Here is a 25,908-nt window from a genome sequence, read left to right on the forward strand (position 1 = left end):
GGGGGTAAGATGGGGCTGGACCTGCAGGGACTTCTGGGATTAGGGTTTTTTTTCACTCTTCTCCCAAGTCAAGGTGGTACCTCACTTTGGAGAACCAGAATGGGACTGAAGGAGAACATGGTGGTGTAGCCAGTCCCCTGATTCCTTTTCCCCCAAATGTCTCTCATGGGACAGTATTCCAGAGACCTCTTCCTCAGCAACTGATTCTGTCTTAAAGGGTTAATTTGATGAATCAGTTTCCTTATCTGTAAAATGGGGCAAAAATACCCATCATTCCTACCTCATAGGATCACTGAAAGACTGAAATGAGGTGCGTTGAAAACTTTCAGATTCATTATATATATATATATATATAATAGGGGGAGGGAAGGAAAAGGGAACAAGCATTTATTAAGCACCTACTATGTGCCAGGCACTGTGCTAAGTACTTTACAGTTATTGTCTCTTTTGATCCTCACAACAACCCTGGGAGGTAGGTGCTATTATTATCTCTATTTTCCAGGTGAGGAAACTGAGGCCAGCAGAGTTTAAATCACCTGCCCAGGGCAACACAGCTAGTACATATCTGAGGCAGGATTTGAATCCAAATCTTCCTTACTTCAAGTATAGTGCAATATTCATTCTACTGAATTCCTTTTCTTGTTTATATGCTAAGGCCTTCATAGATTTAACTTCCTTGAGGCCAGGGGCCATGACACATTCAACTTTGTATAGATGTGGTGCCTTTACATGCAGTAGGAGCTCCATAAATGTTTGCTGAATGAGTGCATGCTGGGCACTCCACAGATGTTTGTCATTTGGGGGAACAGAAGAGTCTGACTCTTCCCAGAGACCAACCACTTGCTTACCATCTCTTCCACCCACCATGTTGACTGCATTTTCCAAAACCAAGCCTGACTTCCAAGAGGGGGCTCCATCCTGGAGCCATGGAAGAAGCTCTGGACCTTGAGTAAGCGAGCCTTCTTTGGCCATCCCACTCCCACACCCTTTTCTGACTCTTAGTTTACCTATCTGTAAAATTAGGGAGTTAGATTAGATGATAGGAGAGGTGCTGCATGTAGGGAAAGGCCTACAGGGAACTTGGCTCCCACTGGATTATCAGTTTCTTGGTTCAACTCAACAAAGAAAGAACATTTGCCAATTTAGGTCATTCAGTAAATTCTGGGCAGATAAAGATGGATTACATAAACCCATTTTTTTTTCTTAACCCTTACTTTCCTTCTTAGAATCAATACTGTGTATGGGTTCCAAGGCAGAAGAGGTAAGGGCTAGACAATAGGGGTTAAGTGACTTGCCCAGGGTCACCCAGCTAGGAAGTGTCAGGGGCCAGATTTGATGAGGCCAATCTTAAGGATCTATTGGTCTAAATAGAGCACAGATTAAACACACTAATAACTAGAAGAGGGAGAGCAATTTGTCTAAATGCACAGCAGAGATCCAGGCAAGGTGTCATGAGATAATGTCTGGGTCGAGGGAGAATGAGAGGTTGCAAGAGAATCGGACTCCACCCTTTCCCCGCTTGAACAGTGAAAGAAATGCCAAGAGAAGCCAAACTCCAGGAAAAGCCCTCAAGAGGGAACTGGTTTCATGAGAGAAAATACACACTCTGAGAAATGAACAAAGAAAGGAAATTAAGGCACAATGAAAAAAAAGCTAAAAACTAAGAGAGAAGATGGCGATCAGAAGAGTGGAAGAAAGAAACTCAGACGACACAGGCAGAATGACAAGACACAACAACGCGGATGATAAGCACTGCTCTGCAAGAGTGCAAGGAAACGATGAAATATCAAGGATACTTGGTGAGGAAATGGAGGACCCAAGAGTGGCTTGGGAACTATCAGAACTAGAGGATGATGGGACTTAGCTGTTCAGAAACCTACTTGGAGAATACAGACAAAGCAACACACTTCATTAAAAGCAGAAACAAAAAAATAGGTGATAGAGGAGTGAGGAAAAACTGTCCAGATAATTCCCCAAGTGGAGAAAGATTTTAAATATAGGCATGGAAAAATAATGGGGCTAAAGGATTCAAATGGGGAGAGAAGGTCCTGGAATGTTATTAGAGTTCCCCATTGCAGGGAAGATGGAAATAATCTGATGGAAATAATAAATATTTCAGGAAGTCAGATAAGAAAATTCCCCAGGACCTTTGGAGAAAGAGGGGCTGATTGCCAACGAGCAGGAGTCTCAGATCACCTGTATTGGCTGCCTAGGAGAGGGATTAGATACATGGAGCTGCCCTACAGGTCCATCCCAGCAGAGAAGAACCAAAATGGCTATTGCCACAAGGCTCCAAAGCAATCGATCACTGGGATCAGCAAGCAGAGTGATCTACTCACCTCAACCCCCAGGAACCAACTGCCCTAATTGCCCCAAACTGCCCCTCACCCAGAGTTCTCTGGGGGGGGGCCTAAAATTTTGGGTTGAGGCTTGACCCTGTATCTTGCAGAAATTCCACCCTGCCATTTTCCATGTTACAAAAGTCTACAAATACTCAACCAACCTTCTTCTCTAGCTCTGTCCGGATGACTTACCGGCTTCAAATGACTTCATTTCTACACCCCCATCCACTCCCATTCTGATGCTCTGTGACCTCGGGGCACTGAATGTCCCACCTGGATGGAATCCCAGTGACCAGTCCATTTCCCATTTAATTGACCAAGAATCCTTTTTGACGCATCTCCAACAAAAATGTGAATTTTTAGCCTTTGCCTGAAAATCCCCAAAGAGGGAAAGCCCCCACCTCTCCGGTAGCTGATTCCATTTTGGGATCAGAGGTTTTTCCTTGGCCTCTCTGGCCCAGGAGAAGAAGCCTAATCAGACCCTTATGTTCCCACCTGAACTGCCATGTCCCATGCCCTTGTCTCCAGGCTAAACATCTAAACACCTCCTACAACCATTTCTTTATATAACAAACCCTGGTGACTCGACCCATTGTGGTCACCCTCAGGACCCCAGTGACCCACCCTGGCTCCGGCTACCAATATCCTTCCAAGGTGTGACACTTGGAAATGGGCACAGCACTCCCAATGTGGGCTGACCACGACAGAAGAAAATAGGGCAATTGTCTCCTTATTTATTCCCGAGTGTGGTTAAAATGCAACAGGGCAGTAAGGTGCCTTAGTGGATTGATAGCCAGACCTAGAGACGGAAGGTCTTGGGTTCAAATCTGACCTCAGACTTCCCAGCTGTGTGACCTGGACAAGTCACTTAACCTCCATTGACTAGCCCTTACGGCTCTTCTGCCTTTGAACCAATACACAGTATAGAGTCTAAGAATGTTTTACAAAATCGAGGAATGTTTAGCAAAATAAACGGAAATACAATACAACATAGATAATGTCAATTTGAGGTCTTCTAAGACAATATGCTGTCCATAGAGGTCACTTTCTAGTTCTTAATTTATAACCTGGTGATTGACTCTTTTGGACTCTGGATTAACCATGTGGCTCAGAGTGATACAATGGAGAAAAAGATGGAGTTAGGCAGTCTCAATGTGCCTCAGATTATTATCACCATCACCATTATTATGAACTTTTATTTGATTGTTAAAATATTATTGTTATTTCTTTTAATGTAATAATAATAATAGCAAGTAGGTACTACAATGTGTAGAGTGCTAGTCCTGGAGTCAAGAAGACCTGAGTTCAAATTCTGACCTAGACAAGTGACGTAACAGCCATCTGCCTCAGTTTCCCCATCTATAAAATTGTGAAAACAGCACCCACCTTCCCGGTTGTGAGCAGCATGCATCAAATGAGACAATCTGCCTGGCTTCCATTGTAATGTTTCCTCCCCACTCCTTCTGGCCATCAGGAAAAGACCTTTGAACTGGTTAAGGAGAAGCCAGGCTGAGATGGCCTGGTCTGCCCTTCATTTTTGCCCAGAAAAGGACTTTCCTGGTAAAAATATGGGATCCCCTAAGATGGGCCTCTCATGACTTCTTCTTTTTTCATTAACTTCTTAGTCCATCCAAGCTCCTCCAGGCTGCAATATGACTTGGGCTGGAGAAAGAAAACTCAAAAGTTTTCTTCAAAAATGTCTAGGATTTATTTCTCCTGACTGGTGACTAATTTCCCTCCCTGATCAGTTTGTTCTAAGGAGAGAGGCAGGCAGGTAGCCTTTCTCTGAAGAGCTCCCAAGGGCCACCCTACCTTTCTAAAGTGGCCCAGAACCTAATTCTGCAGATGAGAAGGAATCACATATAAGGAGACATTGATCTCCCATAGACCCATGGCCCTTTGGACCAGTGTGATTTCACATCCAGGCAGAGTAGAGTTCTAGAATCTGAGACTAAGCTCACGTTGGCCCACTCTGGTGAAGGCTCTGGCTCCGGGTTGGACTTTGCACCATAGATGGAAGGCCAGGGTGTAAATGTATCAAGAATCGTCCCAGAATTCTAGAGGACTCTCTCAGCATCTCCTGGGAGGTCATCAAAGTAGCCTGATCCTGGAAACATTCTCCCTTGTAAACTCTGCATATTTATAGTCCACAGTATTGCATTTCTCGATAAACTGAGGGATAGAACCACCAATAAACCAATACTCAATAGGGCTGGCCCTCCAAAGATGGTTTGGCTGCCATTTATTTCTGAATTAGCCCCAAATAAATCCCAGTATTTGGCTCACACTTGGTTTTAATTTTATTTCTTGGGTTGGATGAATTCTTGGGCAGTATCGTAGGGCCAAGAATGAGAGAAGTCTAGTTCAGCTCAGGGGAGACACAGCGAGCTGAGGGTGGCTGCCCCAAAGGAAGCCCTTCCTCAATCACAAAATCTCAGCATCTCAGAGATTAAAGGGACCTCAGAGTCCCCATCCTCAGTCTAATTCATGTTTGGCTCCTGTACCTTTGGGGAAGAGATTAAGAGGGTCCCAGGCTTGGAGTCAGGAAGCCTTCAGCGCAAATCCTGCCTCAGATACCTACTGGCCCTATGACCCTGGGCAAGTCACTTCATCTCTGTCTGCCTTGGTTTCCTTATCTACAACATGGGCATACTAATAGCACCTAGCTCCCAAGTTTCTGGCAAGGATCAAATGAGATGATTGTTAAGCGCTTGGCTAACTGCCTGACATATAATAATCTCTCTATACTATTAGCTATTATTAATAAGGAATTTTATTATTATTATTATTATTGTATGTGTACATATACATGTAATCATTCATTATTAATAAGGAAATTAATATTAATTAATAAGAGCACCTACTATGTGAGAGATGCAAGATTGGAGGTGAGCAGAGAGATTGGGGCAGGAGAAGCAGATTTGAGAATCAGCAGCGTAGCCCATGGGGGCTGATAAGATTATCTGAATCATAAATAGAGAGGAAGAAGGGAAGAGAGTCCAGGATGAAGCCCCATTTGGAGTTTGTTTAGAGCAGCAGTTCCCAAACTTTTTTGGCCTCCCGCCCCCTTTCCAGAAAAAATATTACTTAGCCCCCTGGAAATTAATTTTTTTATTTTAATAGCAATTAATAGGAAAGATAAATGCACGTGTGGCCATCACCATTCTCCTGGATTGCTGCAGCATCCACCAGGGGGCGGTGGTGCCCACTTTGGGAATCACTTGTTTAGAGGGTGTTTAGAAGGCGCAATCTGGGGGAAGATCCAACAAAGACAGAGAAGGAGCAGTTAGAGAGGTAGGAGGAGAGCCAGGAGAGAGGAGCGTGGGCATCCCAAAAACCAAGAGAGAGAAGATTATCCAGGAGGAGATGGTCAATGGCGTCAAAGGCTTCAGGGAAGCCAAGAAGGCTGGGGATTGAGACAAGACCATCGAGTCTGGCAACTAAGAAAACACCAGCCACTCGGGAGAGGGCAGCTTCAGTGGAATGATAAGGTTGGAAACCAGACTGGCAGCTGGCAGGGACCTCTAGGATTTTGGAACCGCCATTGGCAGATGGAATGGAAGTGCTTTGAGGACAGGGTGTGTGGAGCCGTGGTGGCTGGTCCAGAGGAAAGGAACTAGGCTGGTGGTTGGATTAGGAACTCCTTGGTGAGGTGAGGAAATGCCCTTTGCCAGGGCAGTTGAGCACCCCCTCTGGGATGCCATCTTCGAGAATCGTCTAGAGGCTAAGTATGAATCAGAGGTGAGGCTTAGACCTAAGTCTTCACAATAATAACTTTATATATTATCTATATATAATACATGTAGATATAAAAGTGTATCTAGAATGTTACAATCATGTATCATTGTTATAATATGTATGATATTATATATAATCACATATACATATATAAGTATACATTGTATGTAATAAGATGTACTACAGTTGTATTGTATATATGATATAAATATGTTGTATAGAATATAATTACATATTATATAAATGTGTGTATTATATTATACACACACAAACACACGTATACACACATATTCTTTAAGGTTTCTCATTTGATCTTCACCTAGGATGTAGGTGCTATTATTATGCCCATTTTATAGAGGAGGAAACCGAGACAGAGAGTGCTTATGGGCTTTGTCCAGGGTCAGACAGCAGCTAGTGAGTCTCTAAGGTAGGATCCGAATTCAGACCACCTTGATACAAGTCCAATAGCTACAGAGTCTGCTGCTGTCTCCCTTATGTGTGTGACCTCGGGTAAGTGCCTTCAGCTTTCTAGAACCTCAGTTTCTTCATTTGTAAAACAGATGGGATGGCCTTGAAGATGGCTTTTTTTTTTTAAATTTTAAACCCTTAACTTCTGTGTATTGACTTATAGGTGGAAGATTGGTAAGGGTGGGCAATGGGGGTCAAGTGACTTGCCCAGGGTCACACAGCTGGGAAGTGGCTGAGGCCGGATTTGAACCTAGGACCTCCCGTCTCTAGGCCTGGCTCTCAATCCACTGAGCTACCCAGCTGCCCCTTGAAGATGGCTTTTTAGCTCTACAGATCTGAAGTCAGACATGGCAGGGTGGTGGTGGTGGGGGTACTAGGAAGAGGTGACGTGGCCTCTCCGGGTTCTCCTCCTACCTCCCTGAACTCCTCCCATTTCCCTGCTGTCACACATGTCCTCCCTATCCTTAATATAAAACAAAAACCTCCCCAAGATCCTCCCATCCCCCAAAGCTGTGGTCCCCCCTCACCTCTTCTCAGCCCAAATCCTCAAAAAAGCTGTCTACACCTCCTCGGCTTCCTCACTCCTCAGTCCATCCATTCTGGCTCCTGACCTCAGCAGCCAGTGGGAGCTGCTCTCTCCACAATGACCAGGACCTCTCAATGGCCAGATCCGGTGCTCTTTGGCCAGTCCCTCTGGGCATTTGTCTCTTCCTGGCTCTCCTCCTTCTCAATCCCCTTCATATCACCCCAGCGATCTGGGGGTGCCCCCAAGGCTCTGTCCTGGACCCTTTCCTCTTCCCTTCTTGCCATAACCTTTCTCAGGGACTTCATCAGCCTCTGTGAGTATAACTGTGACGTTGGGACGACGATTCCCAGGTCTGTCCAGGCAGCCTCAGTTTCCCTTCTGAAATTCAATCCTGCAATGCTAACTGCCTGTTGGCTATTTCTAACGATCTCCAGCTGAAGTCTGGTAAGAAGATCAGTGACCAATATCAATCGTTTCCATTGGTTTCCCTCACCCAAGCTCTCCCACCCTGGCTCATCCTCCACTCAGGCTGGTAAAGACGGTAAACACCCGTCTGCCTGTGGGACTCCCCTCCTCCCTCAACTGCAGCGGCTCCTTATTCTTGTTGATGTTCAGACCCCTCCAACTCTTCAGGACCCCATTTGGGGTTTTCTTGGCAAAGATACCAGAATGGTTGGCCATTTTCTTTTCCAGCTTATTTGATAGATGAGGAAAGTGAGGCAAACAAGGTTAAAGGATCACACAGCTAAGACACTGGAGTGGTTTGCCATTTCCTTTTCCAGTTCATTTGGCAGATAGGGAAACTGAGGCAAACTGGGTTAAAGGATTACACAGCTAAGACACTGGAGTGACCGTTTCTTTCTCCAGTTCATTTGGCATATAGGGAAACTGAGGCAAACAGAGTTAAATGACTTGCCCAGGATCACACAGCTAAGATACTGGAGTGGTTTGCCATTTCTTTCTCCATCTCATTTGACAGATCAGGAAATCAAGGCAAACAGGGAGAAGTGAATTGTCCAGGGTCACACTGGACAAGTAACTGAGGCCAGGTTTGATTTAGGTCTTCCTGTGCTCTATCCACTGTGCCACCCAGGTACCCACAGCTCCCAGTTACCTCTAGGATAAAATACAAACTTTGGAGTCTGACTTTAAAGGCTTTCATGATGTGGTCTCAACCTCATCCAATATGACTCCCTCTCAGGAACTCTGCAACTTAGCCAACCTTTTTGGTCCCTTTTCTGTATTTCTCTCACCCATCTCCCACCTCTGTGCCTTTGCCCTGGGTGTGCCCCATGTCTGGAGCACTCACTCTCCCAGCTCACTTGTACCTCCTAATTTCCCAGGTTTCCTCTGAGGCTCAGTTCAAATGTCATTTTCTGGCTCTGTGCCAAGAAAACCCTAAATGCTCCTGGAGAGTCGGCCATGCCTGAGAAAGAGCCGAATAGCAGCGGCTTGTGTCTTCCCAGGATTATTGTACGCTTATCCATACTATTATGAGTGTAGACAGTCTCTTGGTCTTAGAGGAGGTGGAAGAGGGTAATGAGGTTCTGAAGAGCCCAGAACCTGAGCAGAGTAGCGGATCAGTGAGCCGGGCCTCCCAGGTGAGGAAACTCCCTCTGCCGCCTCAGATCAACACCTCTTCTCCAGTGTGGCTTTTGCAGAGAGCATTGAAGGATGGAGTCTTTTGGCCTGGGCACGTGGTCACCGCCAAGATGTGTCCATCTGATCCCGAGGGTCACTTTGCCTCCTGAAGACTGTTTTGTCCAGAATAAATGGCCAGAAGTGCCCGCTGGGCTGTGATGGCACGAACAAGCTCTGAGCCCGTCCCACCTGCTTGGGGACCCTTCCAGATGGGCCTCTGAAGAATTCCTGGCAGAAGCAGCCCCCAGCTCAGCCCCAGGGTCCAGAGGGAAGAGCCCATTCCCAGGCTCTGGAGCTAAAGGCCCAGGCCCTGCCCCTGGCTGTGTCTGGAGGGCAGAGCAAAAAGGGAGAGCTGTGCTGCTGGGGGTTCTGCCCGTCAGGTGGCCAGTGCGTCCCTCTCTGGGTCTCCCTTGGCTCCCTCCCGGGTAAAGGCAGGGCGCTAGGCTGCATCGCTTCTTTCAACAGCCCTTTCAGCTGAGATCTTGGGATAAGGAACAGGCTGGCCCAGAGCCCCGCAGGACTCTCCTATCTATGGAAAGGCTTGCCTCGGGCTTAGTGCGTGACCCTGCCACGCCTGAACATTGCTGCCAAGGCACAGAGAGCTTGGATGGGGGCTGCGGCCCGTTCACCCTGGTCAAACACCAATTCCCACTTGTCTGCAAGGGGGCAGCCGCCCGGGGCTAAACCCAGCTCCTAACAAAGTGCCTGGCACACAGTAGGTGCTCAATACGTGTTTGCTGACTCTGATGGACTGATTCAAGGGCCAGACAGCTGGACTTGGAGTCAGGAAGCCCTGGGTTCAAATCCTGCCTCCAGCTCTTATTATTTGTGTGGGGGAAGATCTGCAGAATGGCCAATCCATGGGACTGGCTTGCCTGACTGAATAGTAGTGGAGTAGAAACCCCAACCTGTTCCTGGAATGTGCTGCCCATCTGCCCACCTTTCCGGGGCTCCTTAGGGCCAGGCATGGCTTCTTTGTTCCGGTTTATATCAAAGTTCCTATTTGTCAAGCCATCGCAGGGTGCGGCTGACGTAACCAATTAATGGTATCTCTGTACAATAGTTCCTTCCTGAAGCTCGCTTTGACAAGCCAGGATTTGACCAGGAAGTAACTGGTCAGCTCAGCAAGGTTCAAGAAAAAGGGTTTCGAATCCGGCCTCAGACACGTCGTAGCTGGGTGACCCTGGGCAAGTCACTTGACCCCCATTGCCTAGCCCTTATGGCTCTTCTATCTTGGAACCAATACACAGTATGGGTTCTAAGATAGAAGGTTAAAAAAAAAGATGAGAGGGAATGGGGTAGAGTATTCCAAACCTCACTGTCACAATGTCTGTGTCCTTGGGAAGGTTATTTAACTGCTCTTTGCCTTAGTTTCCCCATATGTAAAATAAGAGAGTTAGACTCAATCTCCACCGCAGTCCCTTCTAGCTTTAAATGTATGGTCTATGAATCTTTCTGGGTCACTGTTGCCTCTCCTGTAAAAGGTGGAGGTCCTCTTTGGAGGCAGCAATGGTGTTCGGAGAGCTCCTAGAGAGGAGAAGGGAGAGGGGAGAAGGGAGAAAGGAGAGGGGAAAGGAGGGTTCCTAAGTTTCCAGAGGAAGAGAAATCTGAGCCAAACTTTGGTCCAATTCGATCCAACTGAGTGTTGATTAGTACACACCCCCCCCCCCCCAAGAGGAGGCAGCATGGCCTCATCGCCATGGACAGTGTTGCTCTTGGACCCAGGAGAACCTTGGTTGCTTCCGATCCTGCCTCTGAGCTTTGACCAGCTGGGTGACTTTGGGTGTCTCTCCCTCAGCCTTCTTTCTTCGCCTGTCATATGTTGAGGTTGGCCGGGATGGTAACTCAGAGCCCCCAGTCCATGATTCCTTTTCTTTGTTGGCAAGTCCCATGGTGGAGGGCGAGAAGAGGGGGCGGCAGCCCCAGAATCCTTCAGCTGAGAAGTCTCCTTCTTTTGTTTCTCTGCTTCTTCCTTCCTTCCCCCCCCCACCCCCTGCTCTCTCTGCCTTCTGTCTCTGGGTGTGTCTGTCTCTTTACCCCATTCTCCCCCCATTTCCCCTCATTTTTCAATTGTCCTCCTTTTCCATTAGAACTGGGGCCCAGAGGAATCACTGGCCCCTTCTGGGGAGAAGCCCCAGTGTGGGTGTGGCCCGCCCTCTTCTTCCTAACCATCCTGAGGAGGTGGTTTGGGTCCTTCCATTTTGGCACCAAACCACAAGGTCAGCCCAGAAAGCCCCCCGTTAAAGACTGGATCTCAAAGGAGGCGATCCCTGGTGGGGTGCCCTGGTGAGCCGGACCTACCTTCCAGACTGGCCTCCTCTGGTGGATCCCAGGCTCTGAGTGCATGCCCCGGGCTGGGCTTGGAAACAGCGGCAAGTGGAGGCACCCGCTGGCTGCTCGGAGGTTTAAAGGCATTCCAGCACTTTGCCCTGAAACAGTCCCCTCCCACTGCTGACATCTATTTACAGGACAGCCCAGGAGGAACCACAAGGAACAAGGAAGTTTAATCTGGGTGCTGCCCAAGGGAGACAACTCTGCCAACAAGCTGGGGATCTGAAACTCGGCTCTGGTGGCACCAAGGGGGCACTTGGAAACCAGCCCTTGGGGGTCTGCTATATTCCTCGGGGCAAAACTCCCCAGAGGAATCCCAGAGGGGTCCTGGGGGGCCAGGCCTGGGCTGCTGAAAACAAAGGAAGGGCCCCCACTCCTAGAACCAGCCCTCCTCCCCAACTAGAATGGAGGCTCCTTGAGGGCAGGGGCCGGCTCTTGTTTTGGGCTCCTCTTCCAGAGTCTGGCACAAAGGAGGATCTCTGAAGTGGCTTTTTCATTGGATTTCCTTTTCTCCCTTCCTTTGGGCCACCTACTCCCCTTGGGCCAGCACCCCCTCTCCCCAAGGGTGGTCCAGCTTTGTGCCTAGTACTCCGAGCTCCAGACTCCTGAAGGAGATGCCCATCCCCACTCCCCATTTAATTGTTGCTTCCATCCCTGGGTGGGTTGACCTGGGCTGAGGTGTCTGCAAACAGCCCAGAGAGGAGAGTGGATGGTCCTGGGTGGCTGCCCAGCAACACTGGATGACCCTCCCCCTGGAAGGGCCCATGATACTTACTGCATCTCTAGGATCCTCCAGGGAAAAATTCCAGCAGGAATGTGCAAGGAGGAGGGGAAATAATCACATGGCACCGTAATGCTCCCTGGTGAGCCTTGGTACCACCCTTCTCCTAAAAAACTCATTCATTCATTCATTCATTCATTCATTCATTCAATCAATCAATCAATTGATTCCTTAGATTTATTGATTAGCCCCTGGCACATACAGGATAAGGAGAAAGACCTTGTCTGGCATGGGGAGTCCCTTCCCTCAGGGCAGGTTGGCACCTTCTGAGATTGCTGCCTAGAGCCCCCGGAGGTTGAGATGCTGAAAGTCACCCGGGTGGGCAAGATGCTCTGGAGGCAGGACTTGAACTCAGTTCTTCCTGCTTTCCCTCTCTAACCACTCTTCAACACTTCCCTTACACATCATTAAGAGCAGAGTACGGAGCTGAATTTGGAGTCAGAGCCCCGGGGTCCATGGAACGAGGGGCTTAGAGCGAGCAGGAAGCAGAGGTCATTGGCTCTGTTATAAGTCAAGTGTGTGTGCAGAGGGCAGAGGCATGGGGAAGCAGAGTGAGGAATTCTAGAAATCTCCTGGGGAGAGTCAGTGGGCCTAGTGCTGGTTTTTCTCTCTCTCTGGTGTTTACCTGGAGGGAAACCGGCTCCCTGCTCGGGCTGGCTGTGTTGTAGCTGGACGTCTCCATCCTACCTGCTTCCCTGTTACTTGATTGAAACCTGAACTCACTGAAGTACAACAAAAGTCAAAAATAATTAGCTGCTCTAATTTTGACAGATACAGAGAAACAGACAGACAGAGAGAGAGAGAGAGAGAGAGAGAGAGAGAGAGACAGAGACAGAGAGAGAGAAAGAGAGAGAGAGAGAGAGACAGAGACAAAGACAGAGACAGAAAGTGAGACAGAGTGAGACAGAGAGAGTGAGACACACACACACAGAGTGAGAGAGAGAGACAGAGAGAGAGAGAGAGAGAGAGAGAGATAGAGATAGATAGAGATAGAGATAGATAGAGATAGATAGAGAGAGACAGAGACAGAGACAGAGACACAGAGACAGAGACAGAGAGACAGAGACAGAGAGAGACAGAGAGACAGAGAGACAGAGAGAGAGACAGAGAGACAGAGAGAGAGAGAGAAAGAGAGAGAGAGAGAGAGAGAGACAGAGAGAGAGAGATACATTTGTGGGCAGTCATACCTCAGCCTTAAGTATCTAATCAGATCTTTTTTACAGTCAGTTGTAAAATTTTAAGTGTTAAAACTTACAGACAATTTACCACACCCACCAATTTAGTTCATCAATTTAGAGACCAGCGTTCCAGTTTGTTCCCTTTAACCTGCTTTATTTCCCTTTTTTTACTTATCTGGAGTTTGATTTTCTAGGCTCCAGTCTCTAATTCTCCTCAAAAAAAATTTTTTTAACCCTTACCTTCCATCTTAGAATCAATACTGAGTATTGTTTCCAAGGCAGAGGAGTGGTAAGGGCTGGGCAATGGGGGTCAAGTGACTTGCCCAGGGTCACACAGCTAGGAAGTATCTGAGGCCAAATTTGAACCCAGGACCTCCCATTTCTAATCCTGGCACTCTATCCCTTGAGCTACCTGGCTGTCCCCAACTGCTTACTTACTGGGAGTCACCCTACATTCTCATCACCAACATCATGGTCATGGGGTGGGCACAGCCTTTGATCTCCAGGAAAACTCAGAAAAATGAAATAACTACCATACAGGTGGGAGCTAATGCTTGTGCCCACAAATGCCCATCCCATGCCCACAAGCCCAGGAACGTCAGTGGGCATCTAAAAGTCTCCGAGGTATCCGCCAATAATGGGGCGTTCTAAAAATCCGATATGGAAGAAGTCAATTTCAGCCGCTCTGTGAATTTCCCTCGCAATGAGCCGTTCTAAACCAGAAACCGTCCCACTCTGGGGAAATAATCTCCTATTAGTTTGTTTTGCTGCGGGTAATAAGAGGCTCTGTTCAATAAAGGAGCACCTTGGTGTGGGCTACCCAGGGTGCTTGGCGGTGGGGTGAGGGGAGCTGGGACTGCTGGATCCAGGAGCCCTAATAACAAATACCTGCAGCTGGTGAGTGTGTGTGTGTGTGTGTGTGTGTGTGAGACCGATGGGTAGAGGGGCACAGAGTCACACGGTCACAGAATGACCCATAGAGCCCAGCGAGGAGAGGGGAGGAAGAAGGATCTCTTCTCCAAATGCCTTTTCCCTGAGGTTGTTGTTCATTTGGTAAAGGAGAAAGAATCAACCAGCAGAGAAACAGGCAGGAAGAATAATCAGCTCACTGGGTTTCAGACACGGAAGGTCCCGTAGAGATCACCCAATCGAATGGTTTTCTCCTTTTGGGGGGTCTCTGGACCACTTTATGCTTTTAAAATTATTTTATGTGGGTCATATTTATGAGTATTTACCATATTAGAAATTTAAATTTAAAATAATAAATTAAATTAAAAAATTAAAATAAAATAAATTTTAAAATCTTAAATATTTATTAAAGATATTTATTCATTTAAAATGACAAAATGCATTATGGTAACATACCTTTTTTTACTTAAAAAAACCCTCAAATTTTGCTTCCCCAAAATAGTAGTAACACTTTGTGCATTTTTGAAGATCTCTTTAATGTCTAACTTATTATTATTATTATTATTCCTGTTGACTCCTTTAGGAGCATAGGGCCGCAACCATCTCGCGCCAACGGACTCTGTTCTGGGCAACTTCCCCCAGCTGGGCCCATGTCATTCCGACCGTTTTTGTTGTGCTCTTATTTTGGTTGAAGTATGTGAAGAAAACTTGGATTCATAGAAATATGTAGTTGGAAAAGGGAGTTGTTCAGTCATTTCAGTTGTGTCTGACTCTTTGGGATTCCCCCCTTTTTTTTTGGCAAAGTAGTTTGCCATTTCCTTCTCCAGTTCATTTTACAGATGAAGAAACTGAGGCAGAGGGTGAAGTGACTTGCCTAGGGTCACACAACTAGTAAATATCTGATGCTGGATTTGAACTCAGGTCTTTCTGACTCCAGGGACACTCTGAACCACCTAGCTGCCCCAGATGAAAAAGAGAGGGGGCTCTTAATAGGCAAATAATTACTTAATGTTATTATGAAAATAGTTTTGACCTTAAGGATCTTAGAAAGGCAATAGGGAGCCCCAGGGGTCTATGGATCTGTGATAGAATCCAATTCCTTCATTTTAGAGATAATGAAGTTGAGGCCCAGGGAGATCAGATAATTTGCCTGGGGTCACAAAGGTAGTAAATAGTGGCGAAGAATTCCAACCCTATCCTTCTGTTTTAAAATCTGCCATGCTGTTTCTTACTAACCCTATCACTTTATAGATGGGAAAATTAGTATTCCTACAACATAAATAACTTGAACAAGGTCACATGGCTTAACTGTGATGTCTTTTATTTCTTAACATTCATTTTTGAGATTCCCAATGTTCTCCCTCCTTCTAGTCCCCTCCCATCCATTGAGAAAGCAAGAAATGGGAACGATTGATTATCTGTGTAAAGTCATGCAAAACAAATGTCGGTATTAATCATGTTGCAGAAAGAAAGGAAGAAGAATAGAGAAAGTAAAGAAACAATATGATTGAGTCAGCACTGAAGGGTTCATCAGGTCTCTCCCTGGAGGTGAAGAGTGTTTTCATGATGTTTCTTTTGGAATTGTCATTCGCTAAGTCTATCACAGCGAATCACTGTTACAATATTGCCGTTACTGTGTACAATGTTTTCCTGGTTCTTCTCATTTCACTTTGTATAAGTTCACTTAAGTCTTCTCAGGTTTTTCTAAAACTGTCCTGCTCATCATTTTGTACAGCATAAGCCAGATGGCACAGTGCATAGAATACTGGGACTAAAGTCAGAAAGACTCATCTTCCCCAATTCAGACCCTAGTGGTGCGACCCTGGGCAGACCACTTGATCCTGTTTGCTTCAGTTTCCTCATCAGTAAAAACTGAAATGTAGAAGAAATTGGCAAAAGACTCCAGTATCTTTGCCCCAAAACCCCCCAAACACCAAATGAGGCCATGACAAATCAGACATGATGGAAATGACTGGACTACAACATTTCATCACCACGATAGACCACAATTTATTCAGCCATTCTCCAGTTGGTAGACATCCCCTCAGTTTCCAATTTTTGCCACTACAAAAAGAGCTGCTATAAAAGATATTTGTCCAAGCAGGTCCTTTCTTCTTTTCTTTTATCTCTTTCAGATCTAGATCTAGTAGTGGCATTCCTGGAGCAAAGAGCATATGGATTTTATAGCCCTTTGGGTGCAGTTCCAAATTCCTCTCCAGAATGGTTGGATCCGATCATGACTCCACCAACAATTCACCAGTGTCCTAATTTTCCTTCGTGTCCTCTTATATTTGTCATTTTCCTTTTCTGTCATGTTAGCCAGTCTGATAGGTGTGGGGGTGGTAGAGCTGTTTCAATGTGCATCTCTTGAATCGTTAGTCATCTAGAGCATTGTTTCCTCTGCCTCTCGAGAGCTTTGACGACTTCTGAAAAGTGCCTTCTCGTATCCTTTGGCCATTTATACTGAATGTCTTGACAAGAACCCAAGTTCTGAGTTCTAAGGTCTCCGGGCTCCTGACCTAAAGCCCTTTCTGTGTTGTCACACCAGATAAGGATCTAGTTTCTTCCCTCTTCTTCCTTTGGCATCTGAGAATACCTGGACTGACAAAGTGCTGGCCAGGTGAGGAAATGAACCCCACGTGACCCACACTGATGCATATATAGATGTTTGGAATATTGCACAAGGAGCTGGCAATAGATTTAATAACAAGCTTTAAAAAAAAGTTCATTTACTTTCCATGTTAAAATCAATGCTGGGTATTGGCTCCAAGGCAGAAGAGCAGTAAGGGCTAGACAATGGGGTTAAGTAACTTTCCCAGGGTCACAGAGCCAGGAAGTATTTGAGGTTAGATTTGAACTCAGGTCCTCCTGATTCCAGATCTGGCGCTCTGGCCACTGAGCCACCTAGCTGCCCTCTAGCAAAGTCATAAAGTTGTGTCAGAGCTTGAAGGGACTTTAAGGATTGAGACCAACCTCCTCATTTGGCTAATGAGGAAACTAAGGTTCATAGAAAGGAAGTCACTGGTCCAAGGTTAGGTGGAAGCTTCTTGGCCAAGCTGGTTAGAAGCCTCCCAGTCTAGAGCTTTTGACCAACTGCAAAGTTCTTTAAAAGTAAATTTTCAAGACTATTTACCAAAGTGCGTCCAGGTTCTGAAGAGGCTGTTTTGCATTAAAAATGAAATTAGGCCAAATGGTGGACTGAGTCTGGGGCAGGAAGCCAGAGAACTTTTGACTTTATAAGATAAAAGACCAACAAACCAAAGAGAAAGAGGCCAAGTCATCATGGGATCCCTGTGGTTGCTTTGTTGGTAGTGATCTGGCTCTGATATACCAGGGTGATAAAGCACCAACTGGGTGCCCTTTTCTCAATCAGCGAGCAAGCATTGATTAAGCACCAACTGGGTGCCCTTTTCTCAATCAGCGAGCAAGTATGGATTAAGCACCAACTGGGTGCCCACCATTAGCCATTCAAAGACAAAAGTCCCTCTGCCCTCCTTCCCATCCACATCTTCTCTACGACACTGTCCGAGTGGCCAAGAGCAGAGATATCCATCTCGGAGCCTTTGGAGGCATGGAGCCTGCAACACTCCAGAGCAAGACCAGAACCCGATGAAAGGCAGTCAGTAAATCTTTACTGGGATCGATAGAAATACAATAAAAATAGATAATATTAATAGGTGGGCTTGTAAACCAGTATGCAGCCCACAGGGATCCTGATCTATGCTTTGGCATACCTCATTTCTATTTGAATTTGACATCCCTGGCTCAGAGCACTGAGGTGAAGTGACCTCCCCAGGGTCACACAGTCATAGGTTTCCTTCATGGGGTTTACCATTTCCCTCTCTAGGGGTAAATAGAAGTTAAGTGACTTGCCCAGGGTCACACAGCCAGGCAGTGTCTGAGGTTGGCTTTGAACTTAGGTCTGCCTGACTCCAAGCCCAGGGCTCTGTCTCCTACCCCAGCCAGCTGCCTCACACATATACACACCCAGAGATATTATTTATATAAACATATTTCTAAGTATAGAAAGAGTTAATCTTTTTTCAGCAGTATTATTAATAATGAACATTTAATTTAAAATATTCAGTAATATTAATAACAATAAATCTATACACACATTTCAATCTAGAAACCATGTAAACATTCAAACTCTGTGTGATAACATATGAGACATAGTGCATACTATAATAAATATTTACGTGTACAAATACAGATTACATGCCTCTCTGTATATTGATATATTGATGATAGGAGATACAGGCATCTATTCATAGAGCCTAAAATCTAATACATGATTGGAGGTCATTGATATGTTTGAATATCTAAATGCAACATGAACTATACGTCTGTCGATCAACAAGCATTGAGCGCCTACTGTATGCCGACGATTAGAGGGACAAAGGCAGGAGTGAAAGCGCCCCTAAAGGAGCTTCCATGCTACGGAGGAAACACGATGCGTTAAGAGAAATAAGTGATAACAGAATAAAGGCAGAAGAGACATACAGCAGTTGAGGGAGTGAGGGAGGGCACTGGCAGCTGAGTGATTGGAAAAGCCCTTGAGAGGCAGGTGCTTGTGCTCAGGTCAGAAGGAAAGGAGTGAAGCGGAGAGGAGGAGGGGAGCAGGAGGGGACACGTTCTAGGCACCCGGGGACAGAGGCGAGCAAAGGCGGGCCAGGCTGCTCCAGTTCCTGGCTCATTGCCTTCTCCCCACCCTACGCTGGAGTGCCTGTGGCTGCCAGCTTCTCTCTGCTTCCAGTCAGGGCACGGATTTGTCACTGGCCTGGCTCGCTAGTGATGGGACAGCAAGAGGGACGTCCCTGCATTTTCCAAGCTTGGGGCTGGGTCTCGGGTACCATCACCATCACTTTACACTTTACTCTGAAGGGCAGCACTAGATTAAAGAGCAGGGATCGAGGTCCTCTTCCAGGAGAAGTCAGAGAGAGAGACAGAGAGAGACAGAGACAGAGAGACGCAGAGAGAGAGAGAGATGCAGAGAAAGAGAGAGAAAGAGACAGAGAGACAGAGAGAGACAGAGATGCAGAGAGACGCACAGAGAGAGAGATGCTGAGAAAGAGAGAGACAGAGAGAAAGAGACAGAGAGAGACAGAGAGAAAGAGAGAGACAGAGAGAGACAGAGAGAAAGAGAGAGACAGAGAGACACAGAAAGAAAGAGAGGCAGAGAAAGAGAGACGCAGAGAGAGATGCTGAGAAAGAGAGAGAAAGAGACAGAGAGAGAGAAAGAGACAGAGAGAGAGAAAGAGACAGAGAGATAGACAGAGAGAGAGACAGAGACAGACAGAGACAGAGAGAGACAGAGATGCAGAGAGAGATGTACAGAGAGAGATGCAGAGAAAGACAGAGACAGAGACAAAGAAAGAGAGAGAGATGGAGACAGAGACAGAGACAGAGAAAGTGGGGAGATGGAGAAATTCACAGTGAAACTCAGTATCAGACAAGGAAGGTGCAGAATGACTCCATGGGCCAAACGAGGCAGAAGAGGGTCAGGGAAGGCATGGAGGTGCGGAGTTAGAGAGGCGATTCACGCCAGTGACAGGAGATGGAAGCGCGGCGGGTCCTCTAAGCTGACAGGGTCTGCTGGTGGTGCTGTTGGATCAGGCCAGGACGACTTCAGGCCTGCCCAGGCCCGTGCAAGCAAGGCTGGTGTACTGTCTGAAATAAAACGGTATAATAACAGTTTAAGCATTAAAGAGGAAATTCATCTCTATAAAAATATTCCCCGAGTTTACTATCCAGGCAAGTGTATGCCCAAGCTGGTTTATTGTTTTATATGTGAGCCTTTCGTTTGAAAGAGAACACGCAGGAAATGTAATTACATCACGTTAGCAGAAGTCTCCGAATGCAGACAGAAGTGGAGACGTCCACCAAAGGGGAGCAATTTCATACTTTCCACACTTGGAGCCGGGCGAGCTTCGCCGTCCCAGATCTGTTCGTTTCCATCGAAGGTTTGCTCATTCCCAAGACTCTCGGGCCACTGACTGACAGGCTTAATGAAGCCGGGGGGGGGCTTAAGCTGGGGATCCCGGGTCAATTGCAAGGGGCCCACAAACTTACTAACCTTTAACAGAAATCGAGCATTTCCTCCAAATCTTTAAGAACATTATTCCAAAATTATTCCCAAAGAAATTTTTTTTTTTTCACTAGCCTTCAGTGGACTGTCAAAGAGATCCGGGACACATCTGAAAAGGTTAAGAAGCCTTGAATTAAAGGCGGACGTAGAAATTCCCACTCTGGAAAGAAAGAGGAAAAGCGCGCTTAGATTTTACAACCTAGATCACGTGAGAAGCAGAAATTTAGAATTGTTTGGGTTTTTTTTGTTGTTGTTTTTAAACCCTTAACTTCTGTGTATTGGCTCCTTGGTGGAAGAGTGATAAGGGTAGGCAATGGGGGCCAAGTGACTTGCCCAGGGTCACACAGCTGGGAAGTGTCTGAGGCCGGATTTGAACCTAGGACCTCCCGTCTCTAGGCCTGACTCTCAATCCACTGAGCTACCCAGCTGCCTCCAGAAATTTAGAATTGAAAGGGAACATTCAAGCAACCTAGTCTAACTTCCCTGTTTTACAGATTAGAAAACTGAGGCTCAGAGAAGTCAGTCAAGTGACTCGCTCAAATGAACACAAGCACTAAGTAGAAGAGACAGAACTTGACTGTGGGAATTCTTTTTCTAGGACTAGATTTCACTCTAATCAAAACTCTAATTCTAGTCCTTTCTGCAACTCAAACCCCAGCCCAAGACCAAAATCTTTTCTGAAATCATCTTGCTCGTTATTTCTTACATCCCTTCTTTTTCAGAGAAGCCTTTGGAAAGTGGAGATGGATGAGATGGTCTGAGCATCCCAGATGCCTCTTTGGGGCTGGTGAGAGTCTGGAATATCACTTCAAAATGTGCCTTCTGCAACCTGTTGCTTTTTGATGAAAGTCAAATTAATTCCACAAAGATTTATCCAGCACCTACTATGTGCCAGACACTATACTAAGCATTGGGTCTGCAAAGAAGGACAAAAAACAGACCCTGCTCTCAAGAAGCTCACAGTCTAATGATGGAGACATGCTGAAACTATGCTAACAACTCCATATAAACATGTTGTTATTGTTGTTTAGTCATTTTTTAGTCATGGCCAACTCTTCATGACCCCATTTGGGGTTTCGTTGGTGAAGATATTGGAATCCTTTGCCATTTCCTTCTCCAGTCCATTTTACAGCTGAGGAAACTGAGGCAAACAGAGTAAAGTGACTTGTCTAGGGTCACACAACCAGTAAGTATCTGAGGCTGAATTTGAGCTCAGGAAGATGAGTCTCCATGACTTGGCACTCTAACCACGGTGCTACCTCACTCCCCACAAATGACATATGAAAAAGATAATTGGAGAAAATCTTAGAGGGGAGACACTAGCAGGTACAGGGTACCTTGAGAGGCTTCTTGCAGAAAGTGGGATTTTAATTGGATCCTGAAGGAAATGGAGGAAGGCAGGAGGCAGAGATGAGGAGGGAGAACATAAGTTGATTTAAAATTAGACAGAATGATCTTCCTTGGTGGTTTATGATGGGTTTCTGGCATTCTTACGCAGAATAGTTCAGGACCCGGGAGTCTTTCCAGGGCCCAGAGCATCCCTCCCTCCATCAAAAACATTTATGACTGACCAGGAAGTATGATCCTAGTAGGCTGGTGATGGTGGCTTTTGAAGGTTGCACCAGTAGAACAGTCAACTAATGATGCATTCCCTTGATCTCTTGTTGGTGTTCACTTGTGGCTGACTCTTTGTGACACTAGTAAAGATACTAGAATGGTTCGCCATTTCTTTCTCCTGCCCATTTTCCAGATGAGGAACTGAGGCAACCAAGAACAAGTGACTTATTCAGAATCGTATAACTAAGGAATGTCTGAGGCCGGATTTGAACTCGAGTCTTCCTGACTCCAGTCCTACTGTACCACCTCGCTCCCTTAGCCATTTCTCTCACTTTCTTCTAAAAGCTCAAGGTCCTTCCCACAGTTCACTCCTTACTTTGATGTTATACTTTGAGTACATTCTGTATTTTGGCAGCTGAGTAGCGTCGTGTCTATTCTGGACTTGGACCCAGGAAGACCCGAGTTTGAATCCTCCCTCAAACCGTAGAGCTGAGTGATTTCACCTCTATAGCTCAGATCATAATAGCCCCCACCTCGCAGGTTGGTGTGAGTCTCCAATAAAATCACGCATGCAGAGTGCCTGACCATCCTTTAAGTATTTTACCCATTTTATAACTCCTGGCTCTCACTATCATCAGCACCACAACCATTTCTTTGAATAATGATAATCTGTGCTCTTGTTGTCCTCCTACCCTATGAGAACCCCAAAGGCAAGAACCATCAGCTCCTTTTTATCTTCGAATTCCCAGCTCCAGTCCCAATGTTTGGTACGCAGCAGGCATCTAATGATTGCTCGTTGAACGAGTGAATGATCCACTCCTCCTGCTCTCGAGTCCCCAAGACTCCGAGTTTCCCCGGGTTTTCTCAGTGGGCTGGATCAGACACTGGGCTTCCCCACTGGAAACGGAGCAAGGATTGATGGACTCACATCTCCACAACTCGGCTATTATTTGAGGAATACAAACAGCCTTTACAAGAACGAATGGTGGGATAAATTATTAATACTCAGCGAGGAAATTTCGAACCCTATTAGTGTCCTGGCGCTAAATGTGTCTCTTATGCCAAGGTAGTGGTTTTATTGCCTATTGGGACAGCCCAGAATACACATACTGTAACACTGGATTTAGTCAATTAACAAGGATGCAGGAAACTGTACGTCGTAGGTGGTTTATGATGGTGCTGCCTGGAATGGTAATGCTTTGGTAACTTTTCCATTTGCTTTATAGCTAATGTTTCCATTTATTGCTGAAGTCTGTGTGCTCTGTAAAAAAAAAAAAAAAAATCTCTTTTAGTTTAAGTGCCAAAGCTAGGATGTTTAGGGCAGGGATAGAGATGTAACTAAGGTGGGGAAGCCAGATCGGTGCCTCAGGGCGCTGAAATTTAGAGGGCATCGACAGTCATAATTTGGCAGAAAAAAATGACTGGGCTTAGCTTCTAGGTAGCAAGACTAATTAACTAAAATAAAGACATATCAGAGGACCCTTTTCCACATACTCCATCCTGCCCCAGTGCCCACATGGCAGATGAGGTCCTCCCTGGTCTAGGGTCTCTCTTTTCCCTCTCCCAACGATGACTTGCCCGGTATAGTCTTGGGGTGTACTAGAACCTGAGACTCTTTCCTGATTAGGAAATCATGTGTCTCATTCTCCAACAGCTCTTCCTGCCCTCTGAAATGGGTCTTAAATTTGAGTGTACTTTCCTGCTGTTTACTTAGGGGTAAGGAGAGATGGAAGGGATTTTGAGATGCTTTTTTTCCAGCCTCCAAAATGTTCAATTATAGCTCCAGATAGAGATTTATATTGGCAAAGGCCATCAGGAAGGTGCAGGTTGAGAGAATAAAGCACGGATTAAAAGATCCCTGACTTAGAAGTTTTTCAGGATTCCACCATGGGGAGATGGCGCTACCCTCGGGCCCCTCTGCAGGAAGTACGTGAGATGTCATGAGTCCCCTTTCCCATCGAGTTCACTCAAGCTCTGAATGATCGAGTCACTCATATTTGTATTGTGCTCGATGCTTTTTTAAAAATGTTTTTCTAACAAGAGTCTTGGGACAAGCTGGGAAAAGCAAGCCTTTTCATCCCCATTTTAGAGCGAAGAAAACTGAGGCTCAGCACCTCGGTCACATAGCTGAGTAAAAGGCAAAGCCAGGATGCATATCCAGGTCTTTTCCCTCCAAGCTCAGCATTCTTTTCACTGGGCCACCTCGCTGCCCTCACGTAAGACCCTTTCCTGGTTTGGCCATATTTTGTAGGGCATCTCCACCAGGAAGGGGGAAGACTTGGGACACCAAGCTGGCGAGTGCCCACAAAGGCGGCGATGGTTAAACTGCAGTTCACAAGTGACAGACCAATAGAGTCAGGAGGCCTGAACTGACTCTGACTGGGAGAGACGGGCCAGTGGAGAAGAAGGAAAGCCTCTTGGGGGATTCTACTCAGAAGTCCAGTCCGGGAGGGCATCGACCAGCATTTCTGTCGCCCTTCCTGGGACCGTCGCAGCCTGCCCTGCCTAACAAAGGCAAACACGAAGGCTCCAGGAGGCAGCTTAGCTAACTGCTCATGAGAGTAATCCCAACCTCCTGTTTCTGCAGTGGGTGGAGAAAAGGGATTTTTATTGAGTAAAAGGACTTCTTGGTTCATTTCTCTGCAGTCATTAGAGAAGACAGGAAATGGACTCCAACCTGAAGTGGGCAGAGGAGAGTCTGAGCTGGCAACTGATCGAGTCCGGGGTGGCATGCCCTGGTACACATACGGAATGCTTTTGATCTTCCCTTTAATCTAATCAAATTATACCATTTGCTTAACTGTGAAATTGAGGCTGAGGAGGTTGGTGAACACAGAGGGGAGACGAAGAGGAAACGGGGACTTTTTAGTGAGATGAAGGCAGATGGGCCAATAGGAGGGGATCTTGGGAATATTATTAAAACTGTGCCCCCCACCCCCACCCCCATGGCATCCACAGGGGAAGGGGTCAACCTGCTACATCACATTACACAAACCGGCACTTCCTTCTCTCCTTCCTGGCCAAAACATTTGTCCCACGCGTCCCACAACCACAGATTGTTGAAAAGATAAAGTAGATACTGAGATAAATCCTCCGAGTTGGAACAGCTAGACGAAGGGACTGCCTCCTGTTTCTATCCACTGATTTGTAATCTAGTCTCTCTTTTGGTTTGTAGGAAGGAGGAAAGGCAATATTCTTTGTTTTCACAGCTGGCTTACTGCTGTTTTATTAGTGTTCTGACTGCAGGAACTTGACAGGTGCTAACCTTTAATCTAAGAGAGAAGAGCCATGCTGTAAGGGAGGAGAGAAAGAATGAAGGGAGGGAGGGACAAGGAAGGAAGGAAAGAGGGAAAGAAGAAAGGAGGGGAGGAAGGAAGGAAAGGGAGGAAGGAAAGAAGGAAAAAAGAATGGAAGGAAGGAAGAATGGAAGGAAAGGAGGAAAGAAGGAAGGAAAGGAAGGAAGAAAGAAAGAATGGAAGGAAAGAAGGAAGAAAGAATGAAAAGAAGGGAGAATAGAAAGAAGGAAAGGAGGAAGCGGGAAGAAGGAAGGAAGAAAGAATGAAAGGAAGGACAAATGGAAGAAAAGGAGGAAAGAAGGAAGTAAGTAGAGGAAGGAAGGAAGAAAGAATGGAAGGAAGGGAAGAAGGGAGAAAGAATGAAAGGAAGAAAGAATGGAAAGAAGGAAGGAAGGAGGTAAGGGATAAAAGAAAGGGAAAGAAAGAGAGGAGGAAAATGGTAGAAGTAGGAAAGAAAGAAAATAAAGGAAGGAGGGAAGGGAGAGCTGGAATTATGTGATTTCCCTTTTTATGACATCTTCCCCACTATGAAGGATGAGGTTAAATGAATTCACTCTTGGCTGAGCCCTGCCTGCTGAAATACCCTGCCTTTGCACTTTTGCCCCATGGTCCCCCAAATGAAAACCTCCATCTAATTTCTTCTGGGTCTTTGGGAGCAGCCAGGCAGGACCACTGTGCATTTAACATCTGGAAATTAATTACAGCTGCAAGGGGACTTAATTACAATGCTCTGGATGGTACAAGAGCTGGAGATTAGAAAACAAATGGAGGAGTCAGAGAATCACAGAATGTTAGAACTGAAGGGGGCCTGAGAGATCAGCTAATCCAGCCCCTTCATTTCACAGATGAGAAAACTGAAGCCCAAAGATGGGAGGCAATTTCCCCAAGGTGATACAGGGAGGGTGTTGACTGCTGAGGCTTGGTACTGACACATTCCTCACCTCCCTAGAGCAGCTTTTTCTGGCAATGGAGTTCCACCCCCAAGCATCTGTCAAGCTGGTTAATGGCCCTAAAGAAATTCCAGGTAATAATAATTCATCTTTTTTTTTTTTT

The sequence above is a fragment of the Gracilinanus agilis genome, chromosome 1 (assembly GCF_016433145.1).
Source record: "Gracilinanus agilis isolate LMUSP501 chromosome 1, AgileGrace, whole genome shotgun sequence".
NCBI lineage: Eukaryota > Metazoa > Chordata > Mammalia > Didelphimorphia > Didelphidae > Gracilinanus > Gracilinanus agilis.